A 25,392-nucleotide genomic window follows, 5' to 3' on the forward strand; every position below is an offset into this window, starting at 1 on the left:
CCCCCCCCCCCGCCAGCAGGTATTATGATTTAGCCACTTAATTGCCAGAGCACCTACTCCTTGTGCCCAGAGTGGAAGGTGATACTTAATGAGCAGCTATTCAGTTTCTTTTCTTTTTGTGCAGTGTGTGGCCCCAAGCCTTATTTACTACATACTATTCAAACTCGGGACTGAATGCAGAATTACTAATTTCCTTTTGTGCTTTTCTGGAGTGCTCTTAGCTCTTTCGTTGGAGCAACTTGCAAGTTTTTGCAGTGCCTTCCGGAGGTGAAGGGAAATTATTCTTGTGGTTTTACTGATGGGACACTGAGGCTTGGAGAGGAGCGAGGCTGGGAGTTTCATGTCATCCCCAACACTGAAATCCAGGAGAAAAAAGCCAGTTAGACTAGGGTTGTTCCCTTCAGTTTGCAGTCACAACTGATAATCAAACAGAGAAATGGTTGAAAAGAATTGTTTGTAATTACAGACTGATGCTAGCATCCTTTCCACCCAACTCCGGAGATTACTCTGAACTGCTTATTGCCGTTATGCCTATCTTTACAGTTCATCTCCCCCATCTTTTCTGCTTCTACCTGCCTCTTACGCATCATCATCCTTGACTGAGGGGCAAGGCCTGTACTTACCTTGTGTGGGTTATTGAAATGCCTCGTGTAGTATGGAAGCTGGTCTCTGCCTCTGGCATTCAGAAACCAGAGCAGCTTAATGCTGTTGAATCTGAAATGTGGTGGTGGGGAGGTCCAGAAATGAGCCACAAAAATGGTTAAGGTCCAGGTGATACTTATGTATAAAAACATATTTCAAGGACTAGAATAAGGGTAATGGGTACTTCACAATGTCTGCTGGATGCTTCCTCAGTGTCTTGTTTTCCAGTGTACAGTAAGACCACCATTTTTTAGGGTAGTTTAAACTTCCTTTAAAGCTGTGGTGGTCCTCCATCCCCTCTGATCCTGCAGGTTAATTTTTGGGAGAATGAGAATTATGCCTTCCCTAGCACAGTTCCACTTCGGTGCTTTTTCAGAGAATCCATTTCTTTCTTGGGTTCCTGAAGATGTACAGAGCCGAGCCTGGAAAACACAGCGCTGCATCTTTGCCATTTAAGGAGGGCTCAGTGAACCTTCTGCATAGTAAGTTCTGAAATTCAAGTGTATGAGTAATCCAGCTGAACTCTCTGCAGCTACTTGTGTGCCTACAGATAAGCAAGTGTTTAAGCACTGTCCAGTACCCAAATCCTGCTTTGCTCCCAAGGCAGACAGATGGGGAAGAAATGATGGGCAAAAGGGTTAAAGTTATCTGGAGAGACTTCTGAATTCTTTTGCTCTGAAACCATGCTGTAGCATGCAGAATGGTCACAGCTTCATTGCAATGAAGAGTCAGTCTTGTGCAGTGCAAGGGATCATATTGTGAGTGAAGCAGACAAGTTGCAAGCCTCTAACAGTGGCATCAGGTGCCAGACTGTGGGGCAGAAGCTTATTTTGGAAGTTGGGAATAATACCTCGGACCTCCATGTTGCAGTGGGGATGAGTTCTTGGCACGTAACACCTGTTCAGGTGTCCCCCACTGCATATGGGAGTTGGGAGTGAGGGCAGAGCAGCAGGGGGGCTTAAATCAATATAGCTGAGCACATCTTTCCAAGTCACCCTGCCCACCCAGGTATTTGAAGTGTCCAGGTGAAAGGACAGCAGCTTAGGGGGTGCCTGTGCACCTCCTTCCATGGCTAGATATGGCTGCGTGGGAGAGCTGTGAACCTGGGGTGCGAGGAGGCTGGGGAAGTCAGTGGAGAAGGTTTTCAGGACTGTGTCTTAGAGTGGGAGGAGAAGGAGCTATGAGATCAGAGCTCGTTGTCTTACTACACACAAGAATCCCTGTAGGGTGGGCTCATTTGCAAGTTGTTCTGTGTGAAGGTAGCTCCCATCCCTTGTTGCACATGCGACCGGTGTGTGTGGTGTTTTGTGGCTGATGTTTCTACACGTGGGTGTTGGATCTTTGTGAGGATGCAAGGCAGGTGGTTTGGCGTCACCTTGCCTTTGCACCTCCTGGTGTATTGCCTTGCTGTGATGTACCCTGGGGTGAAAAAGAGAGGATTCATGCTCTGGAGTGTTACAATGATCATCTGTGCTGGTAGTGCCCCACCTTGTCTAGGGTCAAGCCACTCACTGGGGTGTCATACCCATGCCTGTACCACCCTGGTTCCTTGCCTGCTGGAGTTCCCTGGATGCCATAGCCCAAGCCTCCAGTCTGTATGCATCGCACACCTGAAGTGGTGCTTTAGGTCTTGGGTCTTGCTGTCATGTGCACGGAGTCCTAGGAAAAGTGATTCAGGGCGGCTGTCTGCCTGCCTTGGCTGCTCCCCATCCCTTGAAGGTGAAGTGCACTGAGGTAGGATCAACCTTATGTGTTGTTTGCAACAGCTCTTGATAAATTTCTCATGTTTTAGATGATTTGATTCATACCTGATTAAGGGTGTGCCCAATTTCATGGGTGGAAATGGATGTACAAAAGTAGCTGTTTATTATCAGAAAGTCCCACATTGGATCATCTGGTTTAGTTCCAGCTCTCTTGGTGGATGCACCTGCTAGGATAGAAATATTTTGTGCCTATTTTTGTTGTGTGCATTCTACCTGAAGTGTAATGGAAGTGATTCCAGATGCTCTTAATCTCCAGAACAAGACACTATCCAGCTAATGAAAGACATGAGTAATTCTGGATATGGTATTGGTGTGCTTGCGGGTACAGGTTCTCTCTTCCCTTTGTTTTTACTTCTATATCCCATGGACAACACTTCCTTGTGTTGTCCATATCTCTAAATTGGACCTGTAGCATCTTGGGCTGAGCCTGCAACTTGTTACACTACCCAAGGAGAGCAGTGAGTCTGCCAGACCATGTGTGTTGAAGTCCTGTGAACCTGAGCAGAGAGCACATGCTGCACCAGTGGAGCAGCGTCTGGGTCTGAGGAGTTCCTGCCCTGGGAGATGAAGATAAAGTGGAGGATGGTGAGAGAAAAGCAGAGCGATTGACTTGGGGACATAGAGACTGATGAGGAGGGAAGATGAAAAGGATGTAAAAAGTGTGTGTTAGCAGAATGTGACTAAGATGGAGACCTGATATGTATTGAAATGTGTCTGTGGAGGAAAGGGGAGCAGTAGCTTGTGGCAGAGCAAAGCTGTATGTCCAGGACTTGCAACTTGGTGCAAAGTGATTCTGAGTCACAGGAATGTACAACTCCTGTGGCCCTGCTGTCATAAGCCATTGCCACCTATAATCCCTTTAACAAACGTGCTCTGTTCCATCTCGGGAGCTCTTCCATTTCCTTCCTGGGGAGTTCATCTCCCTCATGGCTGTTTATCGATGTGGTTTCTGAGCTGTGCACGCTTGCTGTCTCATTCCTCAGCCCTTAGTCACAGGAGGCCTGTGTGGGAGGGAGGGACACCCATGAGAAATGTGAAACTTGATGCAAAATCCCTTACCACCAGGAATTTGTGTGTCTGATCTGCTGTGGCTTGGCCTCTGGGAGCCTACCGGAGATCTGTGGGCTGAGAGTCTGTGATCTTCTGCCCTGGTGGGGACTGGGCTGGAGGCTGTGGTGAAGGTGGGTTTCTCCTGCAAAGGGCAACCCATATGGCATTTGGGGGCTCCTGGTAGAGCCACCCTAGCCCAGCCTGCTCACTAAGTTCAGTTGTGCAATTGGATGGGGTAAAGTGGAGGAGGGGAGCAGCATGACTCACTCAAACTGCCAGTGACCAAAAGTGGGCTGTAAGCTTTAGGTGACACCTCATGCCTCCATCCTAGCTTCAGGCAGTAAGATCTGGGAGGGAAGATATGGCCATATATGCAAATACAGTATGTGGGTTTGGGTCTCGGTCCAGCATTCACATCCATAAATAGGTACAGCCCCGTCCTTACGATAGCATTTGTGTGCACTTCACAAACATAAACCAACTAATCCCAACAGATGTTTGGCAGCCTCCTGAGCCCACAAGGAAGTCAAATATCATTGCACTTTGCTAGAGAGATGCCCAGGATTCAAGTAACACCTGCTGGAAGAGCCCATCTAAGCTGGGGTGTGTTCATGGCTGTGTGGGTGCAGCTTCGCAGACCACCTGCCACTGCTCCATCGGACCACAGCGGCTTGCCAGGGCCAGGCTATGGTCCCACTGAAATCAAAAATACAACTTCCTTTATTTTTTGAGGGGGATTGTACACTTGCACTTTATTAAAATCCAATTGAGAGGAGGGAGCTGTGGGTTTTGTTTTTCTGCACACTGATGTGCTCACCTCATTGATGGTGGTGTACGGGGGTGATGCTTGTGGCCAGCCTGACTCCTTTTACTTGCCTTTAGTTGTGAGATCCATGATGCCCGAGGCAAAGCAAGTTACATGGATGCGTGTTGCTGAAGCAGCAAGTTTATTCTGCAGTTGTCTCTGGGCTCTGCAGTTTGCAATTCATGTCCTGCCTGTTCCAGCTCCATCCTACCATGAAGTGCAGCCCCAGCCTGCTGCCAGAGGTGACACAGTGAGCACCAGGGAACACCACTGCAATAACTTTGCCTGTATCGAGTATTCAGAGGTCTCAGATAATGAATGTCTTGCAGCCTTTTTTTAATCAGAAGTTTACTCAGTGTTGCATGGGCCAGAGGTTGCCTGACACTGTGATTTTCTCTAAAAAATAAAACCAAAAAAAAAAAACCCAAACCCCCAAAAATGCTATTTGGCTAACTTTCCAAAGAGAAAATGAAGCTGTAGTGTACCATGGGAGAGTAAAGAGTAAGGAAGGCTTCTGTTTGTCACTGTAGCCTCGAAGGTCCATATTCATCCTCTTAATGAAAATTCAGCTGCACAAGGGTGAAAAAAGAATCAATCCTCTTCATATGGATCGTGAGTGCCCCAAGAGCTGGTCTGCAAAGAACAACTGGGAGCAGAACCAAGCTTCTGCTGCATCTGAGTGTTGGTTTTTGTTTCTTTTCTGGGTGCTTTGAAAGATGATAAGGATGCTTTAGACTCTCAGCTTTCTTGCTCAAGAAGGACGCCAAGGATTGTACTCACTTCTCCTGGCCTCTATTTTGTTCACTGGCTTGATGACTGTCCTGATTTTCAGGCAGAGTTCTAATTATAAGGCTGCTGAGTGGAGGGGGAGGCAAGCGATAGGATGGTTCTGGATTACTAATAAATCAAGGACTTTTTGTAGGTGTTTCCTCACTCAGATCTTAATTCGTCTCTGTCAAATAGGGGTTACAGCTCAGGATACCAAGCTGCCTTCTATCTTCTCAGTTAAAGCTTCCTGAAGTCTCCTCAGAGCGCAGACCCTGCCAGGTTTTTGCCATTCAGCATCTCAAGGAGAAGCCTTGGGTGTCCTCTGCAATGGTGGAGGCTGTGGACCGCTCCTTCTCTTCCTCATCACTCTGAACCTGCTGTGGTCGTTCCTCCTGTGCCAAGTGCGTGCATCTGACTGGCCCCGTGCTGCCGGCTGCTGCTGCCTGGCCTTTTTGCCTGCATCAGCTTAATTGAGTGAGGAGCTTGCAGGAGAAGCTATTCATTCCCCTGGTAACTGTGCTTGACAATCAGAAGTTATTCTGGGGGTGAAGGACTGGTACAGATTTGTTTTCCTTGGCTGCAGATCCGTAGACCCTAATAGTTTTTCACTTATATGAACCAAGGTTTGACTTGGTTTGCCACTAATTAAGAGCCAAAAGGATCTGCAGTTCTCTCCAAAATAATTACCATCTTTGGTGAATGGAAGAAAACTCTCCATGCTTCCCATTTGTTTCCAAAGCCCTCTGTTCTGCTGCATTATCCTTGTGCTGGCCACCATGCACAGGAGGGCCCCAGGAGGGCCAGAAGCTCCATCCTGGTCCACGGGGAGTTTGTGAATACTTTCTCAGCTTTTGGACCAAAGGGTAAATATGGGAAGAGCACGGAGTTATCAAAAACTTTGTGAAACCTAATAATTTTATTTGGGGGGTTGTGGGGTGTGTTTTCTCTGTTGGAAGCCACTGAAGATGACAGAGGTGAGTGTGTGCACCCCGCTTGCAGGAGCATGCTTTTATCTTGACTTTTTATGGGCTGAAAAACAACAATGAAAGGTTTTGACTGTGTCTGTGCTTGCTACCGGGAACCCTGAATGCAGCAGCTGGAGTTCCTAGATAGTTTGGTTTCTATCAGTAATTGGTTTCAGATACACATTAACTTTGATTCATGCGTTGTTCTGGGCCTGGTGACGTAGTGGAAGGCGTCCTCTCCTCCCCGTTTGCTCGACCTCTGCGTTTGTCACGTTTCTGTCACCATTGGGGCTGGGCCTGCAGCAGGAGGAGGACAGAGGGTCTCCTTCCTAAGTCTCCACGCAAGTGCTCCTTCAGTGGAAATTGAAGGGGCTGTCTGAGGTCACCACTGGGTTGAGGGCTGGAAGATGTCCTGTCTGAAGTGGTCAGGCTCCCAGGCAGCAACAGCTGAAGCCCCGTGGATGCTGATTGCTCTGTAGGTGCAAAGGCAGAAGCACATCTCTAGTCTTGCTACTTATCCTCACCATGGCCTCGTGGTGGGATTTTAGCCTCTGAGCACCAGCTGGGTGCAGGAGTGACAGCCGTCTGGGCAGCAATCATGGACTGAACACACCTCTTCTCTAAGCAGTGGTACGGGGATAGGCAGAAGTCTCCCAAGACCGGGCTCAGAGGTTGGGGCAGGATCATCTCCATCTGTAATGGTCCTTATGGGGATATGCCTTACCTGCTGTTGGGGGCTGGTGATGGAAGCCATGCCTGCTCGCCTGCAGTCCCCTCCTCTGCTTCGCTACACGGGGTGCGAAGGTGGGTCATGTTCGCTTTGCATAGGGAGCGGTCCCAAAGTTGCTGTGCTTGCTGGTGGGGCTTCCAAGGAGCAGCAAAGGGGCTGTATTTTCTTAATCTGCCTGTTTCACAGGGCAGTATCTGGCTGTGCCCTTAGTGACAGGTTTTTTTTTTTTTTTTAATGCAGATTGAGTCCCCTGTTTTAATTGACTAAGAAAAAAGAACTTGAAGAGGGTATGAACTCATGACCTTGAGATAAATAGTTTCTTATTGAGTCCCTAAGCCCTTAAGGCTTCCCCTCTTCTGCCAGTAGCATGGCTTAGTCAAAGGTCAGAGGTTTTGTCGTCTTTGAGAGCCTCAGAAAAAGAGGGCGACATGAGCAAACTCTCCTCGGTCTTCCATGACTGCAGTCATTCTTGGCCTGTCAAGTTCCCATGGAGCTCGCCGTGCTTGTCCTCTGTTCCTGGATGATGGCTCTCTTGACCTTCTCTGGTCTCTCTGAATGCTGATAAAGGCCTAGTGATCGAGTCAGCTGTGTTTCTGGGGGTTGTAACTAGATATATGGTGGCTGCAGGTGAATGGTTTATGTGAGGCTGCTGTGAGCAACGTGCAGATCTGCAGGCTTGATAGGACATAGTCTTCACTTGCCAGCTCTTCCCACGCAGCCTCCCACACGTGTTTTCTGTTTCTAGGCTGAAGGCCAAGTGTGGTATCTCATGCACTGCTGTGTGGTCAGCCTTGGTAAGCGCTGACCTGTGCATGGCCACTGCTGTCTGAGACCTTGTGGTTGTTCACAGAGGTCTCCCCTCATTTTATTCTCTGTGTTTCCTTCTGGGAAACAGGCATGGGGCTGTACCTCTTGTGACAGGTGCAGGATTGGTCTGTCTTTCTCTCTCATTCCTTCTTCCTGCCTGCAGTCACTAACTCTTCCTCGAGCCTGGCTGATGGCTGGCATGGAGCTGGTCTTGCTTGCAGATTGGATGCTGGCCTCCTTGATGCTGTGCCAAGTCAGTCTTTGAACATATCAGCTGGCACGTCCTGGAGAGATCTTTGTCTCCAAAAGCTTCTGCAGTTCCTTTCTGTTTTCCCCCATCACCAAGTGAAAAAATAAAAACACTTGGCTTGATAACATAAATGCTGGCTTCAGGGCTGGTGACAAAATTCCTGCTGACAAGCTCAGTGTGGTAGGGTGGGAGTAGGTGAGGACAGGTACGATGGAGGTGTTACGCTGTTAGGTGCTCCTGTGAATCACACCAGCGAGATAGAAGAAGGTGGAAGGGACCTTCCTTGGTCTCAAGTATTTTGTACCTTTGGTGTGATGATGTACTCACACACTGTAGCTAGCGTTTCAAACAAATAGGTTTGTTCAAAATACAATGCTCAGGTGCAGCAAGTTGGAGGATATTGTGTGCAAACTCTTGGAAGAACACAGAGAATTAGTAGCCAAGAAAACTTTGTACTGAGATACCATCATGTACAAGGGAAGAAGCATGATCTCTCCCCATGAGTACTGATGAGATCCAGTACGGATGCTGAGAGATGTGTAATTACTAACTTTGCCATCTGCAAGCCTCTTTCTTCTCACAGAGAAACAGGAACACAGAGTAAACCAAATCGTACAGGTCCAGGGGTGCAATTTTATAGTTGTTGTTGGTGCTATAGGAAAATAATAAAGGAAATGCAGAGCAAGTCCAGTGTATATACTTCTTCAGGCCAACATAAAATGGCTTGGAGAGGCTAAAGCCTTTTTATTCTTAGTTTTTAAGCAGAGGAAAGATGCCACAATACTTGCACTTGCTGTGCTGAAAGTTCTGTGATACATTGCAGTCCTCTTTTACAGGCAATTAATTAAGCTCCTTTGCTTTCAGAAGGTGGGTGCATTCTCAGGCATCTGTGGTCCTCCTAGTTTTGAAATGTAGTAAGAGCAGTTATTAGGGCTTGTCAGAATTGCTACACCATTTTTTATCTATATTTGGTATAAATGGCTCCTTCCTGAACATGGAGTTTTCTGTGGGAAGCATCAGCTTGCAACTCAGTTCTTGCTTTGTAAAGGATAAAAAAGTTTAGTTTTTTTTCTTTTGTTCTTCTATTTGTGATGGTAATGATATTTGTTGAAAACAAAAATGTTTTCATGAAATGCAGTCAGTGGTGAGGCCGCTCCGCTCTCTTCTGATTGCCACGCTTCCACGTCAGCCTGGGCCCCTCTGCCCCATTGGGGCTTTTTCCCTTTTTTTCTTCTTTAAGGAAATACGCTTGCTCGACCTCTGAATCCAGAGGAAAAAAAATCAATTTGGAAAGAGGAGCACTGAGAAATTCTTCTTCTTTAATACAGGTGTTCAAACCCCTTTGTTGCTCATCCCACCTGAAGGTATTTGTTCCAAGACTGAAACTGAGGCAGTTTGCTTTTAAGGTATAAAAATGAAAGAAGATAACTAATGCTTGGTCATCCTTGGACAGACATTTCTAAACCAGAGATTTTTACTAGTCCTGGCTGACTGTGCTTTTTTAAACACCATGGTGGATTATAATTCTCTTAAAAATCCCTAGCCTGACCAAGTGGGCACAGGAGTGGGGAATCCCATTGGCTGCCAGGTATTTGCTGCTATTCTCAAATTATCTGGCCCAAACTGGATAAAACAGAAGCCTTGAACACAAAGACTGAGTGGTTGTATAGGCTCTAAGTTTTAGAAGTTAAATTTACAAATGGCTTTAAGAGGAGTGATAAGAGAGCCCACCATGGGGCCAAGGGTTTCATTGTGGTGGCACCTGGGCAAACCTGGGAGAAGGTGACCTTTGCTTTCAAATTTTGGCCATTTAAAATTAAAACGGCTAAAGGAACATTGTCCTTTATAATAAAACTTACTTCCTCACCATTTTCATTGCTGTTATTTTAAGCAGCAGTGTTGGACCTGAATGAACGTGCACAAAAATGCCATTTCTGTCCCAGGAGATGTCAACCCAAAGGTGGGCTGCAGAAGACCCTGTGCTGGGACTGGGGAGAGCCAGGTGCCTTCCTGACCCTTGTGCCTTGGGGCACAGCACTTCTTCTCTGCTCCCTTGTGCCCTTGGTCACTGTCAATCTGTTTTTTCTTGACCGAGCATCTTAAGATGCGGGAGATGTGTTAGGGCAGTGTTCTGCTGGTGCTGCCCAGTGAGGATGGCCATTCCTCAGGGGGGGGAAAAAAAGGACATTTTTTGGTTTATGAATTGCAAAGCATTTTCCTTTGTTTGAAACCCAGGCTCTGTGGTGTTCTGATACTGCGTGAGATCTTGAAAGCGAGATCAATTATCCTTCTTTGATCAAGAAGCCGGGGTGCATTGGAGTGAGAAAGTGGAACTGCCCCCCTCTTGCTCCGACCGGGCTTAGTGAAATGCAGACAGCAAGCAGTGGGGGGAAAAGAAACGAGAAAAAAAATAATCAATGAAGCTGTTTTGAAAATCTTCTACTTCCAGTAGACTGAGGGAATGCGAACAGCATGGGGCCGGTAGTCTGTGCTTGAAAATACCAGGTCCAATCCTGGTGTTAGTTACAGACATGTAACTCGCAGGCAGGGATGGGCAGCTGCTGAAAGGTCGCTCCAGCATGGGACCCGCAGGCTTTCTGGCACAGACGTGCTGATCCCTCTTGTTCCTTGGCCACTCTTCTTCTCTAACTGTCCTTCTGCATTTAAAATAACAGGGGTGAGACATGGCTGGTCCTGCTGATGGGTTGGTCTCCAGCTGTTGCCCAGTGGCTCCCAGCCACAGGGATGCTGTAGGAAGGGCTGTCTCACAGCTTCCTCAGCCACTGCTTAAATCTGTCCTGCCTCAGGTGACTTTTTTTTTTAATTTGTTTGTTATGATACAGCAGTCTCTATCTGGGAAAGCCAGATCCCATCACTTGAGTGCAAGCTGGGTCCCATCCCTTTGGAGCTTCCATGCCTGAAGGAGTGTGCTGGAGTGGTTTCTCCTCTTTCGTCCCCTTACCCCCCCTGCTCCTTTTTTTCCTCCTGTTTTAATCTCATTTTATGAACTCTGGGACAAACCTGAAAATCAGATGTGACAGCATGGAGAAAAATGAGCCCCATGACCCTGAAGCCGGGTCTGCCACTGCTGCCAGACCCCCGGGGCGATGCTTTAATGCAGGGTGCAGGGGCTGCTGGCAAGTTTGCTCTTTTATGGAAGCTTGTTTTCCCTGTTGGAGCTGATGGTCTGTGCTGTGGCCGGCATCAGCCTTCCTCCAGCGCCAGGCCTGGGCCAGGAGTTCGGAAGCGATTAAGTCTGCTCAGGGCTAATTTTGACACATGGGGTTGCAGCAGATTTAAAGGCAGCTCTGTGCTGGGTGTGATAAAGGAGGGGTGTGTGCTTCCTTGCAGATCAAAACTCTGTATTTGTGGGCTTTGCTGCTTTACACCAGCACGGGATCTGGCCTCCCAAAAGGCAGCAGCTGTGTTAGTCCTCAGGACCAGCGGCACGAGCTGTTTGCAATGAGGACTCTCTGAGCAGGTGCTGCTGCTGGCAGCAGAGTGGAGGAAAAGCTTTTGTTATCTTGCGTGATCTTTTTATTAGATAACTCCAGCAGCATACTTTTGAATCGAGCCATTTCATTTTAATAAATGAAACCCGAGAAGCAGACACTGAGAGCTGCTAGTTGGGGCCAGATCCCCCAGGCATCAGTGTCCCGGGATAGCAAGATCAGCCCATCTCTCCGGGTGGCTGTGTTCAAGTGTAAAGCAAACCACGTATATAAGCTGTATATCCATGCATAAAGCTGAATTTTGAGTCAGGGTTGGATTCTGAATTGATGTTTGTGTGTAAAGGGTCTGATTTTTCCACTGTGTGAGGATGTGGGGACCTCAGATGGCTCCTTCGGCACTGGTGGTGGCCAGGATGGCTGGGGATCGGGGCTCCCGCAGTGGAGGGGATGATGCGAGATTGCTGAGTTTTGGGGACTTTGGCCAGCAAATAACAAATATGTTGGCACAGCGTGAGAAAGACATAAAAATACATATGTCAGAACAGGGCAGGCTTTTAAGTGTTTTTCATTTAAACTGAAAAGGTCAGATTGAATAGGGTTGTCATCTGGGGACCTGTGTGTGCACCTGCCAATCATATGGGGGGGACCCGTGTCAGTTCATGCTGATGGCTGAGTTGCTGGGAGCTTGTCTGCGCTTAAAAATTGATGACTGGAACGGTTAAAACGACAATTTTCCTTGTGGCGGTCAGGCTTAGCCATCTGCTGCATGTAGGAACGGGAATGAAGGATCCCAGCACGAGGCTGCTTTATCCCAGTTTAACTGGTGTTCATGCTTGTGCTTCTACAAGTATAGCCATGCTGATGTAAAAAAAAATAAAAATAATAAGCTCTGAATATTGGTAACACTTTCAAGTGTAAAGGAGACTTAGAAGTGAATGCAACCTCTGAACAGTCAGAAAAACAGATGCCATTCAGCCAGGCTATGTGAGAAGTGTAATTAGCACTTGCTGAAATTATTTTCACGGGTAAGATTTTCTTTTAAAGGGATTGGGGAGTCTGGGTACTTCAATTTCTAAGTGACCACTGTAAAGTTATGCTAGGGTCACCTGTTTTTCTGAAAGTGCTGACTGCACTTCTCTGAAACTTGGTTTTCTTGCAAAGGTTTTAAACTCCGTTTCTGAAAAATATGAACAATGTAAAAAAAAACCGTAACAGAGGATTGATGTTTAAATTCAGGCATTATAAATGACTACTTTTAGATTTAAATCTGCAAACAGGAAACCTTGCTTTCTGTACTCGTGTGTTAAATTTATGTTTATCTTTTTTTTTTCTTGAGAAATGTTGATTTTTACTGTTGATAATACAGCATAGGTATTGTCAGCCAGTGAGTGAATGGACTATTTCTGATCATCGTGCCTAAAGATTTTAGAGTTCGTACACCTCAGCCTCTCACCTTATTTTCCTTTCAGTTAGGGATGACACTTTTAACTTCTAATCACATTTTTGGCCTTTTATGAACTGTACCTTGAATTTAACTAGTTGGAAAAAACAAATGAAGAAACTCTTTTGCATAAGATGTGCTCTTTTGGTAAATTCCGGTTCCAGTAGTTTGTTCACAGACTCTACTTAAGGCTTTGACTGTGATGGCTGATTCCTGCTATTTGGGCATTTTTTAAAAATTACTATTAAATGATAAATTGCCTATTGAAATGATGGATTAAAATAAGTGGTCTGTATGGTGCTAAGCATGAAAATGAAGATGCAGATGGGCACGGGTAGGTGTACACAGACTCCAAAGCCTCGGCCTCTGTAGCTGGTGCTCTGGAGGCACAACGACTCGTACTGCGTTACGCCAGATGGGAGCTCAACAGTGTAAAGCTATTTTACCAAAGAGACTTTCCTGCTGTTATCTCCTGCAGGACTGTGATAGAAAGCTGGGATTTCTTGTTGCAAGATGAAAATCAGAATTAGCTGGGCACAGATCACCGAGCATCTGTTGCCGTGCCTCTGAACTAGGAGGACCTCGGTTTTGTAGAGCTAAAAGCCTGCCTTGTTGTTACTATTTCTGTTGTAAAAGCACTTGGATATTCCCCATAAAGGTTGTTGGGGGGATGTATGAAACCCAGAGGTGGCTCCTTAGGGTCAGTCTTTGCATGTATTTCTTTGGGGGCTTCAGTGGGGGAAGGACCTGTGCTGGACTCAGTGGCAGCGATGTGGGTATGTCTGTCCTGTGCACTCATTTGACCTGCCCTACCTGCGCCAAAGCAGGAACGAGTGAGGGGCAGACCTTTCTTCTGGCTTTCTTGTTGTCTCAAGATCTGTATCTCCTGCCTTCTTCCCCAGTGTGGTTAGGGCATGGCTGTACTAAGCCTCTGTGAAGTCCTCTCAGGGGTGCTCCTTGCTGAGGGATATTTACACGCAACTGAGAAGAGGGACTTTGGGGAGACAAGTTCTGCTGATCTTGGGGTTTTGGGCCCTCGAGTCTCAAGAAGAGCTTCCCACCAAGAAATGCTTGTTGAGATCATGTCTTGAAGAGGTCTGATGTGGTGGTGGCATCATGACTTGGTGGCTTGTGATGCAGATCTGCTGCTCTTCTGTCACCACAGGTCTGTCCTCTGTGTCTGTCTTCTGGATATTTCTGCACTCAAAGACCCTGCTGACTTTTGCAGCCTTCTGCTAAAGAAACAGGGACACAAATGGAGTAGTTTGACAGACTGGCTTAGGTGGATAGATGCTGGACCGGTCAGGCTGTCCCTGTCCTGCCCAGCTGTGGACATGTGGCCAGGAGGGAATCTGTGCCTAAACATCAGTGGGCTGTTGCTTCTCTGGGACCACACAGCATGTCTTGCTGCTGAGAAAGATGGTTTCACAGCAGGCTTCAGCTGGATGTCTTGGGGAGGGCACTTGGGGTCCTGCTCACCTTGCTGCAGGAACCCCAGTCACAAGGTGATGGGGACAACCAGTGTGGAAAGAGAAGTCAGGTAGATGCGGTCCACCTGGCCAAGTCTGCGGAGTCCTATAGCTGATCTTGTAAACATTTCTGGAGTTAAACTTGGTGAAAACCAAGCCCGAGCCAAGAACGTTTAAACACAGGTTGGGTCCCAAGAAATACTGTCTTACCTGGAGCTCCCGGAGGTGCTGTTGTGGGTTGAATAGAAATAGTGTTGGAACCAGAGGGGAATGTTGTTGTCTTCTGCCTTTACAGATAAGACCAAAGGGCGTTTTGCCAGGAGCCTGTGGGAAGGACCTAGGTTGTATATAACTCTACATCATTTTAAAATGAAAAGTAAACATGCACAACCATAATATTTGCTTGTACTTGTCTCCTCCTTGATGGATGGAGAGAAATTGCTCCTTGGCTGAGTTCACCAGCAATAAAACCCTGCAGTTACTCATCTTCATCCCAAGCCTTCAGTAAGTGGGAAGAAGCCATTGCAATCTCTGGTTAAATTTGTCCTCATCACACATAAGAGCATTGAGGGTCCTGGGGACATTTATACCTGCCCAAGCCTGTGGGGAATCAGGGCTGGGTGCCACCACAGGGACCATGGGAGTGGAATTGGAAGGTGCTGTCTGGGTCTCATCATGTTCTTGTGGTGTTGGTGCAATGGACATCTACCACCTCCTGGGAGAGAGGAGAGCCCTGTCTCTCTCCTGGCTACTGTAGCATCAGGCAAGGCGTGGGGGACACAGGGTGCTGGCAGAGGTAGGAAGCTGTCCCACTGGGCAACAGGGAGGAGGAACCTGGACAGTGAGCCACCAGAACTCTCTTGCTTCATGTTGGTTGTAGGCTTCTGGGCTCACATGTGCCCTTGTGAGCAGCACAGGTACAGCAAATGCAAACCTGAACTGAGCATTTACATTGTTACAGCAGCAAATAGCAGTAACTTTCTCTGCCGAGCAGCCCTTGTCATGAGTGGAGATAGGGCCATCAGGGCGACCAGGATGTGGCCGAGACGGGATGCCAGTCACGGGCTGGTGGGGGCAGGAAGGAGTGTGTGATTCAGATGCTGCCTATCTCTGTGGGATGCACCCGGCTGTGTGTCCTGGCAATGTCACGTGCAAGACCACAGTCATATGGCCTGGCTGTCCCCTCTGCTCTGCCTTCATCTTCTGCAGAGGGGAAAACCGGCACCAAGTCCAACAATTCAAGAAGGGGTCGTGTCTGCTTTGCAGCTACAGGAGAGAGTGAGGCAGTCCCTGACGGCAATTGGGCAGAGCTCCTCAGAGAAAAGGCTGTGCTGAGGTGGGGGACATGGTGATCAGGATGGTGGTGTAGCTTGTGGTAGTGGCAAACCCCATGAGCTTCAAACTGAATTAAATGATGCTTCCTAGCTCCCTCGCTGTGCCTGAGATCCCAGAGATGAGTGATGGATTAACCCTATTTTCTTATTTTTTGCCTTATTTTACATCTTTTTTTACCTCCCCCTTCTCAGGGGCATTAAGTGCAGTAAAGGAGCCATGGCTTGACGAGGTGCAAGTTGTTGACCAAGCTGTTGGCAGCTGACAGCCAGTGCTGGTCGTTGGCCCAGTTCGATGTGGTGATGCTTACTTTTAGGGGGTGCCGGAAGGAGTCCAGGAATATGGAGGCTTCTGCCTAAGAAAGCTGGGGAGGAAAATGCTGTGTTTCCCAGAAGCTGTGTGGGTTAAACTGCAAGTTTTGGAGATGAGCTGTTGGGAGGCCCATCCGGCGTGTATCACATGGATATCTCTCTCTTTACAGGGCTGGGAAAGAAACCCAAAGTCGTGACTCCGGCGGAGCCCTGCGTGTCTCCAAAAGCCCTACTCTGAGTTCGTCCCACCAGCAAGGTTGTGCAGTGTGAGAACCGGTACGTAAACACATTTCACAGGTACAAGGGGCAACTTCTGAAAAGGATCTGTGGCTTTGCCGACAGTGGCGCCTTGTTTGTAGCTCTCTGCAAAAAAAAAAAAGTTTTCTCCTAATGGAGAGTGGAGGGAGAGCTGGGATCACTGGAAAATACGAGACAAACTGGTGGTTCTCTGGAGGTGCTTGTACCCAGAGGTTTTGGTGTGGAAGGACTCAGCAGTGAAAAGCTGTGAGCGTTCAGAAGTCATCCCAGACTATGGCACAAGGGCTTTTAGAAGGGCTTCATCGAGCAGTGTGATGTGTGACAGCACACACAGATAGGTGATGTGGGGGATAGTGTCACATGCACACACGAGAAATGCACATACATACGTATATACACACACGCTGTACAAATCTAGGCACATGGAAACAAAGATGCACATAGTGTATATTACATGGTGGCGTATGAGAGCTTGGGGGTGTATATACCAAATGTCTGTGTATACTATATATGGTGATAAAAGAATGCATATGCATTCATGTTCTCTCTTTTTCTTTTCTTTTTCTGTCTCTTCTGACTCTCTGTGGAGCTGTTGCAAAACTACCAGATTCAACCTCCTGGGGAGCCTTTCTAGCCAAGGTTTTACAAGCCAGCACCTGCTTTGCCTGCCTGACTTCTTTCTATATTTATTCCTCTGCACCCGGTTTTTGCCTTTGCCTGCAAAGTGGAACTGTCACAAACATTTGTGCTAACTTTTGGCTGCACAGGACTTCAGCTTGCAAGTCCTAAGTCTGCTTTTGCGCATGTTGAGGGAGGAAGCGTATGTGTGCGTGTGAGCATCCCCTGTCCTTGCTGTCTGCATTACGTGGTCCGTGTTCCTGTGATGCAGTCCCTGTGTTACGTGTGCCACGCAAATTGTGCTCTCTGCCCCTTTTCAAGGCATTTTTATGAATCAAATAGTCCTGCTCATGTAATGTCATTCAAATGAAATTAGCCACGCCTGACCTGGTGGCTGATTGATAACGGTCTGTACTGCTCTGCAGGAGCCTTGAGCTGGATTTTATTCCCAGGCCTCCAAGCTTTACTTTCCAGGGTTAGGGCCGTGGCAAGGAGGGGGACTTGTGATGCCACGTAGCAGGGAGCTCCTGATTAGGCTGTGATTGGACATGGATGTGTCTGTCCCTCTAGTCATTTGGAGTGGAAGGTGCTCTAAAGCAGAATGGTCATGCTTAGGTACCACTGTTTGAAGTGAGCACAGTAGCGAGGGAGAGTCTATAATGCCATTTCAGCTGGGAAACTGAGGGGAGATTCTAATGCTGTCCTGGGGAGCTTGAAGCTGGGGGAATAAAGGCATTGTGGGTCTCCTGTCAGCAAATGCTGCTTGGAGGAGACACATGCTTGTTCCCGGTCCGATGGGTACAACTCGCGCTTATTGAAAAGCAGGGCTGGGCTGCCTGCCAGGAGCCGGGGAAATGGCTTGTCCTCGTGTGCTCAGGCCCCTGAGCCCCTCTAACAGCTATATTTGTTTCTGGCACGAGAGTCCCTCTAAGGTCACGCAGACCGTAGTCCTAGGTTTCAGTCCCGGGAGCTGTAAGACGTACCCTGCCTGACCCCCGTGCAAAGGCAGAGGCCACCCGAGCAGCCCGCGTCCCCCCAGGTTTGGTTTCCCTGTCCCCAGTGCCTGTGTCACTGCAGCCTGCATTCCTCTCCGCTTCGGTAAGCCCTTCGCCTCTCGAGCTGACACAGCTAATATTTCCCCGGCTGGCAGGGCAGGCGAGGTAGTGGCATTTAACTGTTAAGGAGAACCTCAATCTGTTTGTGCCGTGGGACCCCAGAGCAGTAAGGGCTGGTGCACGCCCAGGATGGGGTTTCTGCTACTCCAGGTGTTCCCCCTCCACGCTTTTTTTCCCTTCCTTGATTTATATTATTCCCTACTTCATCCTGCTGTTTGTCCTTGCAAAAAGCAATACCTTGGGAATTGTTTTCTGCAAGGGGCTGGAAAACTGAGAGTTTGTAAAACCTGCACCTATCTGCCACTTCTTACCATGGTGTTGGAGCATCTTCTACCGTGGTGACTCCAGCACTCAGAATATCTCCCACTTCTGGCCATGGAGAGTGCTCCTGGTGGCCTGGCTGCCAGCTGGGATGCATGGCTCTGGGGGAAGTTTTAGTGGGCTTTTAGAAAAAATACATGATCAGCTGCCCACCAAGAGCTAGTCCCAGCTTGCATTGCATTGACGTTGTCCTGGTGTACCACTTAGTGACACCTGGACTGTTGGCTCTTTCAAGCTGCCTTTATACCCACCAGTGTAATGGGCACCTGCTGGTGCTGCCTGGCAAGGTTTATTTTTTGTAGTGGTAGGGGCAGATCACGAAGTTAGATGTTGTTCTTCTTTGAAAAGGCAGAAAGCTTTGCTTTCTTTGAAAGCAAAGGTTTACGTGTTTTGTGTCACCTGTGATATTGGGTGCTAAACTCATGCTGCCACGGGCCCCCGACCTCTGCCTAGGTACTAGAGGTAATTGCTCAGCCGCTGGCACTGCAGGATTTCGGCTCCTCCCGAAGCCTGAGCCTCAGTCCCAGGGAAAGCCAGATGTACTATAATGTCACTTTTTTTTCAGTTTGTTTTGGCCATACATGGGCAGAGTCAGCTCTGGAATTCCTTCCCTATAAATTCAATAGCATCTTGTGGGTGGTGCTGAGGAATCACTCGGGTCTGGTTGGATGGCCTCAGCAACCTCTTCCCCTTGAAAACGTCCTGATGTGCACATTCCTGAGAGGCTGCCTGCTCCTGGAGCCCATGGCAGCAGCTACCAGGAGGCTGTCATCCAGTGCTGGCAGGAACAGTCACCTCCCTGCTGCCCGCAGGTCGGCTCCTGCAGCGGAGGGAGCAATGCCCGGGGGGAAGGGGGGCATGGGTATATGGCTCCCCTCTGCAGGGCCAGTTGTGCCCACTAAGCATAACCGTTCTGCCTCCTAAATTTGCTCCAAGGGCTTCAGCACTAACCCTCAAGGCCCTCTCCTAGGGATGGGGGAGGCTGAGTGCTTCCCTGTTCACGCCTGCCCCAGGATGCTGCATTATTTATCTCAGCAGGGATCGAGGGGTGCTGCCATCCTGGGGGTCCTTGGCCCTGCAGGGACATCTTGCCTTGTCCGAGTGGCATGTTGCTTTCTGCAGAGCCATGGTCATGTGTTTTTTCTTGTAAAGCAAAATCAAATACACGGTTTTTGCAAAGCACCAGCTGGATGAGCCAGGGCAGGGGAGATTTCCCTGCCCCAGGTGAGCAGATGATGTGGAGCCCGGCAGCAGGACCTCTTTACTGGGACTGATGGCTGAGCTCTGTTGAGCTAGTGTCACTATAAACAGCCTGAATTTGCCTATTTGCCTTAAAAAGATTAGTCCAAAAAGTAGTTCTAGGAGGCTTTCTGCTGATGAGTTGAGGGACAAGAGGGAGGTTTGCTGTAGGGGATGAGGGGCGATGGCTCCTGGAGCTGCCCCCATTGCATCTCCCGTGCATCCCTGGGAGGGGACAGAGATGCAGTGTCAGACATTGAGCCAGGAGCCTCCAAAGTGCAGGTCAAGACGGCGACGCATGGCCCCGGGCTGCGTGTAGGTCAGCAACAGCGATGTGCTCAGCTCAGGCTTCAGAGGGGCAAGTCATCCCTGTGCCAAAGCCAGGGAGAGAAGGGTGATTTTTTTTTTGACATCCTTTGGAGTTTTGATCTCCATATTTGGAAATGTTTACCCATTGCTCTGATCTATTGCAAGGGAGGGGAGGTGACTCAGGGTCTGGTGGAAGCAGGATTTGAATTCCTGTAGTAAGGTTTTTTTTTCTTCCCCCCCCTTTCTTGTTTTGGAAGCCTGTTGTGGTCAGTTTTCAGTTCTCTCTTGCTCCTGGACCTTGTTCCAAATTTGATCTGCTCGAGAGGGAAGCGTGCTAGCGAAGGAGCTTGCCTGGATGCTGGTAAGTGCATCATTGCTGCTTTAGCAAGCAACTTGGGACTTTTTTATTTATTTTTTTTTATTTTGTTTAGTCAGATGGATTGCATCAAAGCGTGTGCGTTGCTGATGGAGGCAGGCATGTGGATCGCCAGTCAACAGCAAGGGACCCAATGAAACCTTCTGTAGCAGGGAAAGTTAGCTTAGTGGATTGGTCTCAAAGGCAAAATGTTTCTTCAGGCCTAGGTATAAAGATAATTTAAGCAGCTCCCGTTCAGTCACGCTCTTCCTTTTAGTTTCACTGGCTAATGCAGCAAGGCAGCAGAGCACTGTCGAGTTAAATGAGTATATATGTGTGTGGTCAGCAAGTAAAATACAGCTTAAGTATGATTTCTGTCTCCGAAGCAAGAGTGTGTGTTAAAAAGGCTGTACAACGTATGGGTATATTTCTCTCAAATGTTAATATTTAACTTGGTTTTATTAGGGACCTGAAGAAGTTTAGCTGCTGTAACTGGATGAAGGTTCAGCATCTGGTTTTTCCTGTTATTCTTTATTTTTACTTAGTGTGAAGTTTTTAATCTGCCTGATATTGCAGCTTGCAGCTGGCTGGTGCTTTTTTTTTTTTTTTTTTTTTTTTCCCCCCTTTTCCTTTCTCTTTCCTGAACGGAAACCACAGTTCATCCAGACAGCCAGGGGCATGGGGGGAACCTGGAAGATGCTCTGCTTCCTGTTTTATTCATGGCAGCTAAAACCATGTTGGGGAATCTGGAACAGAAATCCACCGTCCCGCATTCCTCTTGTCATTTGGAGCATGTAACACGTATAGAGTGCTTTTAACGCTGCGCCGGGGGTTGTGTAGCATCCAGTCCTGTGCCTCTGTCAGAAAACCCTGCACTTTGTCTTTTTACTTGGGAAGGGGCATTGGTGAAAATCCCTTTATAGTTTCTACTGCTGGTTAGTGATGCTTGTGTCTTCTTGGCTAACTGGTATTTTTAGGCTGATTCAAACCTGCTGTTATCCTTGTCTCCCTGTCTTAAATTTAAGACCTTTGCTAGAGAGTTAAATCTCTTGTTGGTTTTCTATTGCCCTTTTAAATATGGATTAATAAACACTCAGTGTGAGGCTTGGGTTTTTTTTTCCAGAGAGGTGGATTTGCTGCAGGTCCTTGGGGTGTGAAACTGGCGGGATTGTTCTGGGCAGGGAAAGATGCTTGGCTTAGTTGGCAGGAGGATGGGATGGGAGCTGAAAAGTACTCAGCCCCAAAAGGTGATGCAGGGACTGCCGGAATGTATTCCTGCAGATGTGATGTGTTGGATGTTTGCAGACTTTAGCCACGTTTTAATCCTTGCTGTTTCCACAAGCTCCTTGGATTACTGCAGCTTCTGGGGTCAGGGCCCCGCTGGGCTGGGTACCGGTGTGAAGGAAAGAGCTGCCGTCCCAAAGAGCGCACAGCCTGCGGGGATGGTGTTGGTGATGGGTTGGTGAACAGGGTGCTGGGGGGCACCTGAAGCCTCAGTGACTTGCCAAGGAGCCCCCATCCTCCGTCGTGTGTGGTGGTGCCAAGCTGTGGGAGGCAGCGAGCGGGCCGTCTGTGTCGCTCCTCGTGCGCTGCGCTTCGCCTTCGGGTGTGCACGTGTGGCCCTGTGCCACGGGCGATGCCCGTGCCCCCCCGCAGCGCTTCCCCTGCTCCATTGCGCCCTGGATCAGCCCCTGCTTCTGGTGGCACTTGGATGTGGCAAGTCCAGCCTTTGCCCAGCTGCTTGTGGCCGAGCTTGGTGCTTTGGGGACAGCACGGCGGGGCTGGAAATGATGATGTTCTGACCCCCTTGCAGTTTCCCTTCTTTCCTGCTCGCCAGGACAGGCTGCTTGTTGAAGACAAGGATGAGCTGTGCCTGGATGCTGTAACCCAGGCCCCTGGGCAGCGCTACTCTGGCAGGCTGGGGAAGCACGTTGGGGACATTAATCTTCACGTACCAATCCTTCTCTGTGCAACATCGCATCGCTGCGAGGATATGACTTGAAAGCTGGATGGACGGTGAAGAATGAGCTCCCCACGTGCTGCCTGTGTTCCCCCCAGGGCTGGAGGAGCTCCCGAAGGATGGAGGATGCCCACGGCTGGGACCACAGGCTGCCAGGGCTCTCCATCTGGTATTTCTCCAGGACTTGGGCAGATCCGGTGATCACTGATGCTAACCAGGATCCACAGTGGACTTTCTTCTGCTCCAGGAACAGAGCCATTAAGGGCTGGCCTGTAAATTAATATAGCTGTGTAAAGTGTTTTTTTTTTTTCTTTTTGTTTTCCTGCTGCAGCCTGGTACCCTGTAAATGCTTGAGCCTGAGAAGCTTTCTGTGGCGCTGGACCTCGAGTGTGTTCAGAGGGCTCCACGCCTGCCTTTCTTAAGCTTCTCTCAATCACTTCTAATGATGTATTAAATGCAGAGGATTTGCTTTAGCTCCCACGTAAGGAGGATTGGTTCACAGCCCATCCTTCATCCTGGCTGTTGCACCAATGGATCCAGGGCTGGCACGGCAGAGGATGAGGTGAAATGGTGACGCTGTCACTGTGTGGCTCTGTTGCTGTGAGGGGATTTAGCCTCCTTGTTCTGGGTGTGCGTGCCCCACAGCAGGTAAGAGAAGCTGCTCCAGATAGCATGGAGCTAGCACATATGGACATGGAGTGGATGAAAGTGACACAAGGTTCTGAGCCTAGGATGGCTCTACACATCTGATAATTTGCATTCCTATAGGCAAAGGTTTCAGAGCCTTTAAACACTAAATAGGGCTGGCAGGCTGAGGAAAGCTGTATTATCCCGATGCTCGGGCGTAGAAACTATGGCATGATTTGGGAAAAGTGCAAATCTCTGGATCCCTCATGATGGTGTCCCACATTCATGTTCAGGTCCCACATTCATGTTCAGGTCCCGCAGGCGGGTGGCTGCTTCGCAGCCTTGTGCCGAGCGGTACTGTGAAACCCACCTCACTCTAATAAAGTCATTCTTTTCTGACCACAAAATATTTCTGCATTGGTTGCTTAAAGGTAAACCAGGTTGGATTGTATATTTTCATGAAGTTGATGCCTGTTGCTGGTGTGTGACATGATCCCTACACGTATCATTAGTTCAGGAATTTCCAGATGGCACCTTACCTAATCATACCGCTGCTCCTTCCTCGGATCTGAGCAGAGTGCAGGCTTTTAAGAAATGTCTGTTGTTATTAGGTTTATAATACACATTCCTGTGTAACAGCTGTTGCAAGCAGCAGGAGGTCTCACTCGCAGCCTAATTCTTCAGTCAACTTTGGGGGGGAGCGTGCTCCTGTGAACTAGGTATTTGCATTTGGGATGAGATCTCCTAGATGAGAAAAACTTGTTTGCCTCCAGTGAGCGTGTCGGTTCAAGGACTAGGGTGCCTGGGGGGAGGAAACAAGTTGCTCTTGTTGCTTTACCACCATTTTCTGATATTTAACTGTGGGTAAGGCTCCCCAGTGGCTTATTGCTTTGCCATGGGAGGGAGGTTTTAAAGAAACACCAGGTTTCAAAAGCGTCGCTGCCTGTGGTGGGGAGGAAAGGAGTCCTTGTGCAGTGCTGTCTCACACCCCTACTGTGAAAATATCACAGGGACGAGTTCCAGTGAAACTGCCCGTTTTTGCAGCCGCTTCCCTCCTACATCCGTGTTCTTCAGGTAAATCCCTCTTCAACTCCATTAGTCGTTCCCCCTTCCTCCCTGAAAAGTCATTATTATCCCTTGAAATTAAGGAAGAGACAGGAGGAGGGAATAAATGGATGTTAAGAAGAAGAAAACAATCAATTAAATCGTACATAGCATGTAATTTTCCTTGGAAACTTACCATGAAATTGAGGAGCACTTTAACAACTAGTAATTTAAATTGCATTTGAACACTGCTAATGGGTTGTTTGCATGGGAATTTCGGTCATTTCACAGCAGGTCATTGTCTTTAGTACCCCTTCATTCAGTTTGAAAAAAAATTAAAATAAATAAATAATCTCATAATGAGGAGGATGCTGTAGACAACTGGTCCAACTGTTGCTATTAAAAGGTGGTACTGTTGAAATTTTGCGGAGCTCTGTTACATTCAGAGCCATTTACATCCTTAGCATAAGCTCTTTCAGTGTTAAGTTCATGGGATATTTAGTGCTTTTTATTTTAAAAAGCTTGCTATTGCTAAAAGGTAGGAAAATAACACTTATCCACCCCATGTTCACAAACACGATGGAGGTGGGGTGGCTGAAGAGGCTCCTCCAGGCTCATGAGGTTGGGTTTTGCAGCTGGGAACGCCCGTGCTCCGTCTTTATCACCTTGAAGGAATCATAACAACCTTTATGGATCTGATCCCAGTTCGCTCCTTCCGAAAAGAACTAACAGAGGTGCTGATCAGCAGTAGCTGCGGGGTATTTTTATTTAACTAATTAGTCTTGTTTTCCAGTGTTTAATGCTCTCCTCCACCACTGTTTTACTTCTAAAGTGCCAGCAATTTTCAGCAAAAGGCAATATCAGCCTAATCGTGTGCTATTTTGCCGCTGATTGCACCAGGAACAGACTCTATAGGAAGGCAGACGTGCGTTACTTGTTGCCTGTTGCTGAATGAACATCCCATTTTCAGAGCAGGGTTTTTGCAAATCCGTGGGCACACTTAGCATATGGAAGGGGGTTCCAGTACCAAAACAAATCTGGCCTCCTGTTTCTGGATGTGTAGGTTGTTTCTTAGAAGATGGAACCTTTAAAATCTGTCCCTGCAAACATGGCTGTTAAATCCTGCTATTTCTAGAGACGTGAGGCAGCTGTCTCCACTGAGATAAGCTATAAAAAGGCATTTTTTTCCAAAAATGGCTTTTTTAGCTGTACCTGCCAGACAGCTTGGCCAGCGGGAGTTCACCAGGAGCATCCCCGGTGCTGCCCTTTTATGCGCAGGGTGCTGAGCAACGTAAAAACTTCTGGGCAAGTCTCCAGGGGCAGTGTTAAGCACCAGCTCTTCAATCTCTATCTTGTGGAATCTCTATCTTCTGCTACGCAGAAAAGTGCATTCGGCGCGAAGGAAGGGGGTGCCTGTTGTTCTCACGTGTTCTTGCGTGACCTCCTGTTGTTTCCTTAGGTGATTGCTTCATCCTCTCCTTTTGTGCTTAATTTTCATTGCGCCTTTCTTGTCGCCCGCTGACTTGCCTGCAGTCACTGTCTCTTAATCAGAGGGTGGTTTGAATGCCCCCTGCAAATTATTTACTTGAATTACTTACCGAGGGACACAGCACTCCCTTTGCTGTGTAGTCTGGTGAGTTGAGATGAAACCAATAACAAAAATGGTAATTTTTCCTAGGGGTCTGAATGAGGTTTCTCATCGCGTAACGGTGTTATCGCTTATGCTTCCTGACGCACGCGCTGCCCGCAGTGCTTTGTTAG

At 48.1% G+C, this 25,392-nt stretch overlaps 1 protein-coding gene across 1 annotated transcript in view; it reads left to right on the forward strand.

Annotated features, from left to right (window-relative positions):
- Positions 1–15,354: 15,354 nt before the first annotated feature.
- LPP (LIM domain containing preferred translocation partner in lipoma) overlaps positions 15,355–25,392 on the forward strand; it is a 316,293-nt gene continuing 306,255 nt past the window's right edge. Inside the window, exons 1-2 of the mRNA XM_014945829.1 lie at positions 15,355–15,478; positions 15,956–16,061. The gene's annotated coding sequence lies outside the window, so the exon portion shown is untranslated. The remainder of the gene's footprint in view (positions 15,479–15,955; positions 16,062–25,392) is intronic.

The sequence above is a fragment of the Calidris pugnax genome, unplaced genomic scaffold, assembly GCF_001431845.1.
Source record: "Calidris pugnax isolate Ruff unplaced genomic scaffold, ASM143184v1 scaffold111, whole genome shotgun sequence".
Lineage (NCBI taxonomy): Eukaryota > Metazoa > Chordata > Aves > Charadriiformes > Scolopacidae > Calidris > Calidris pugnax.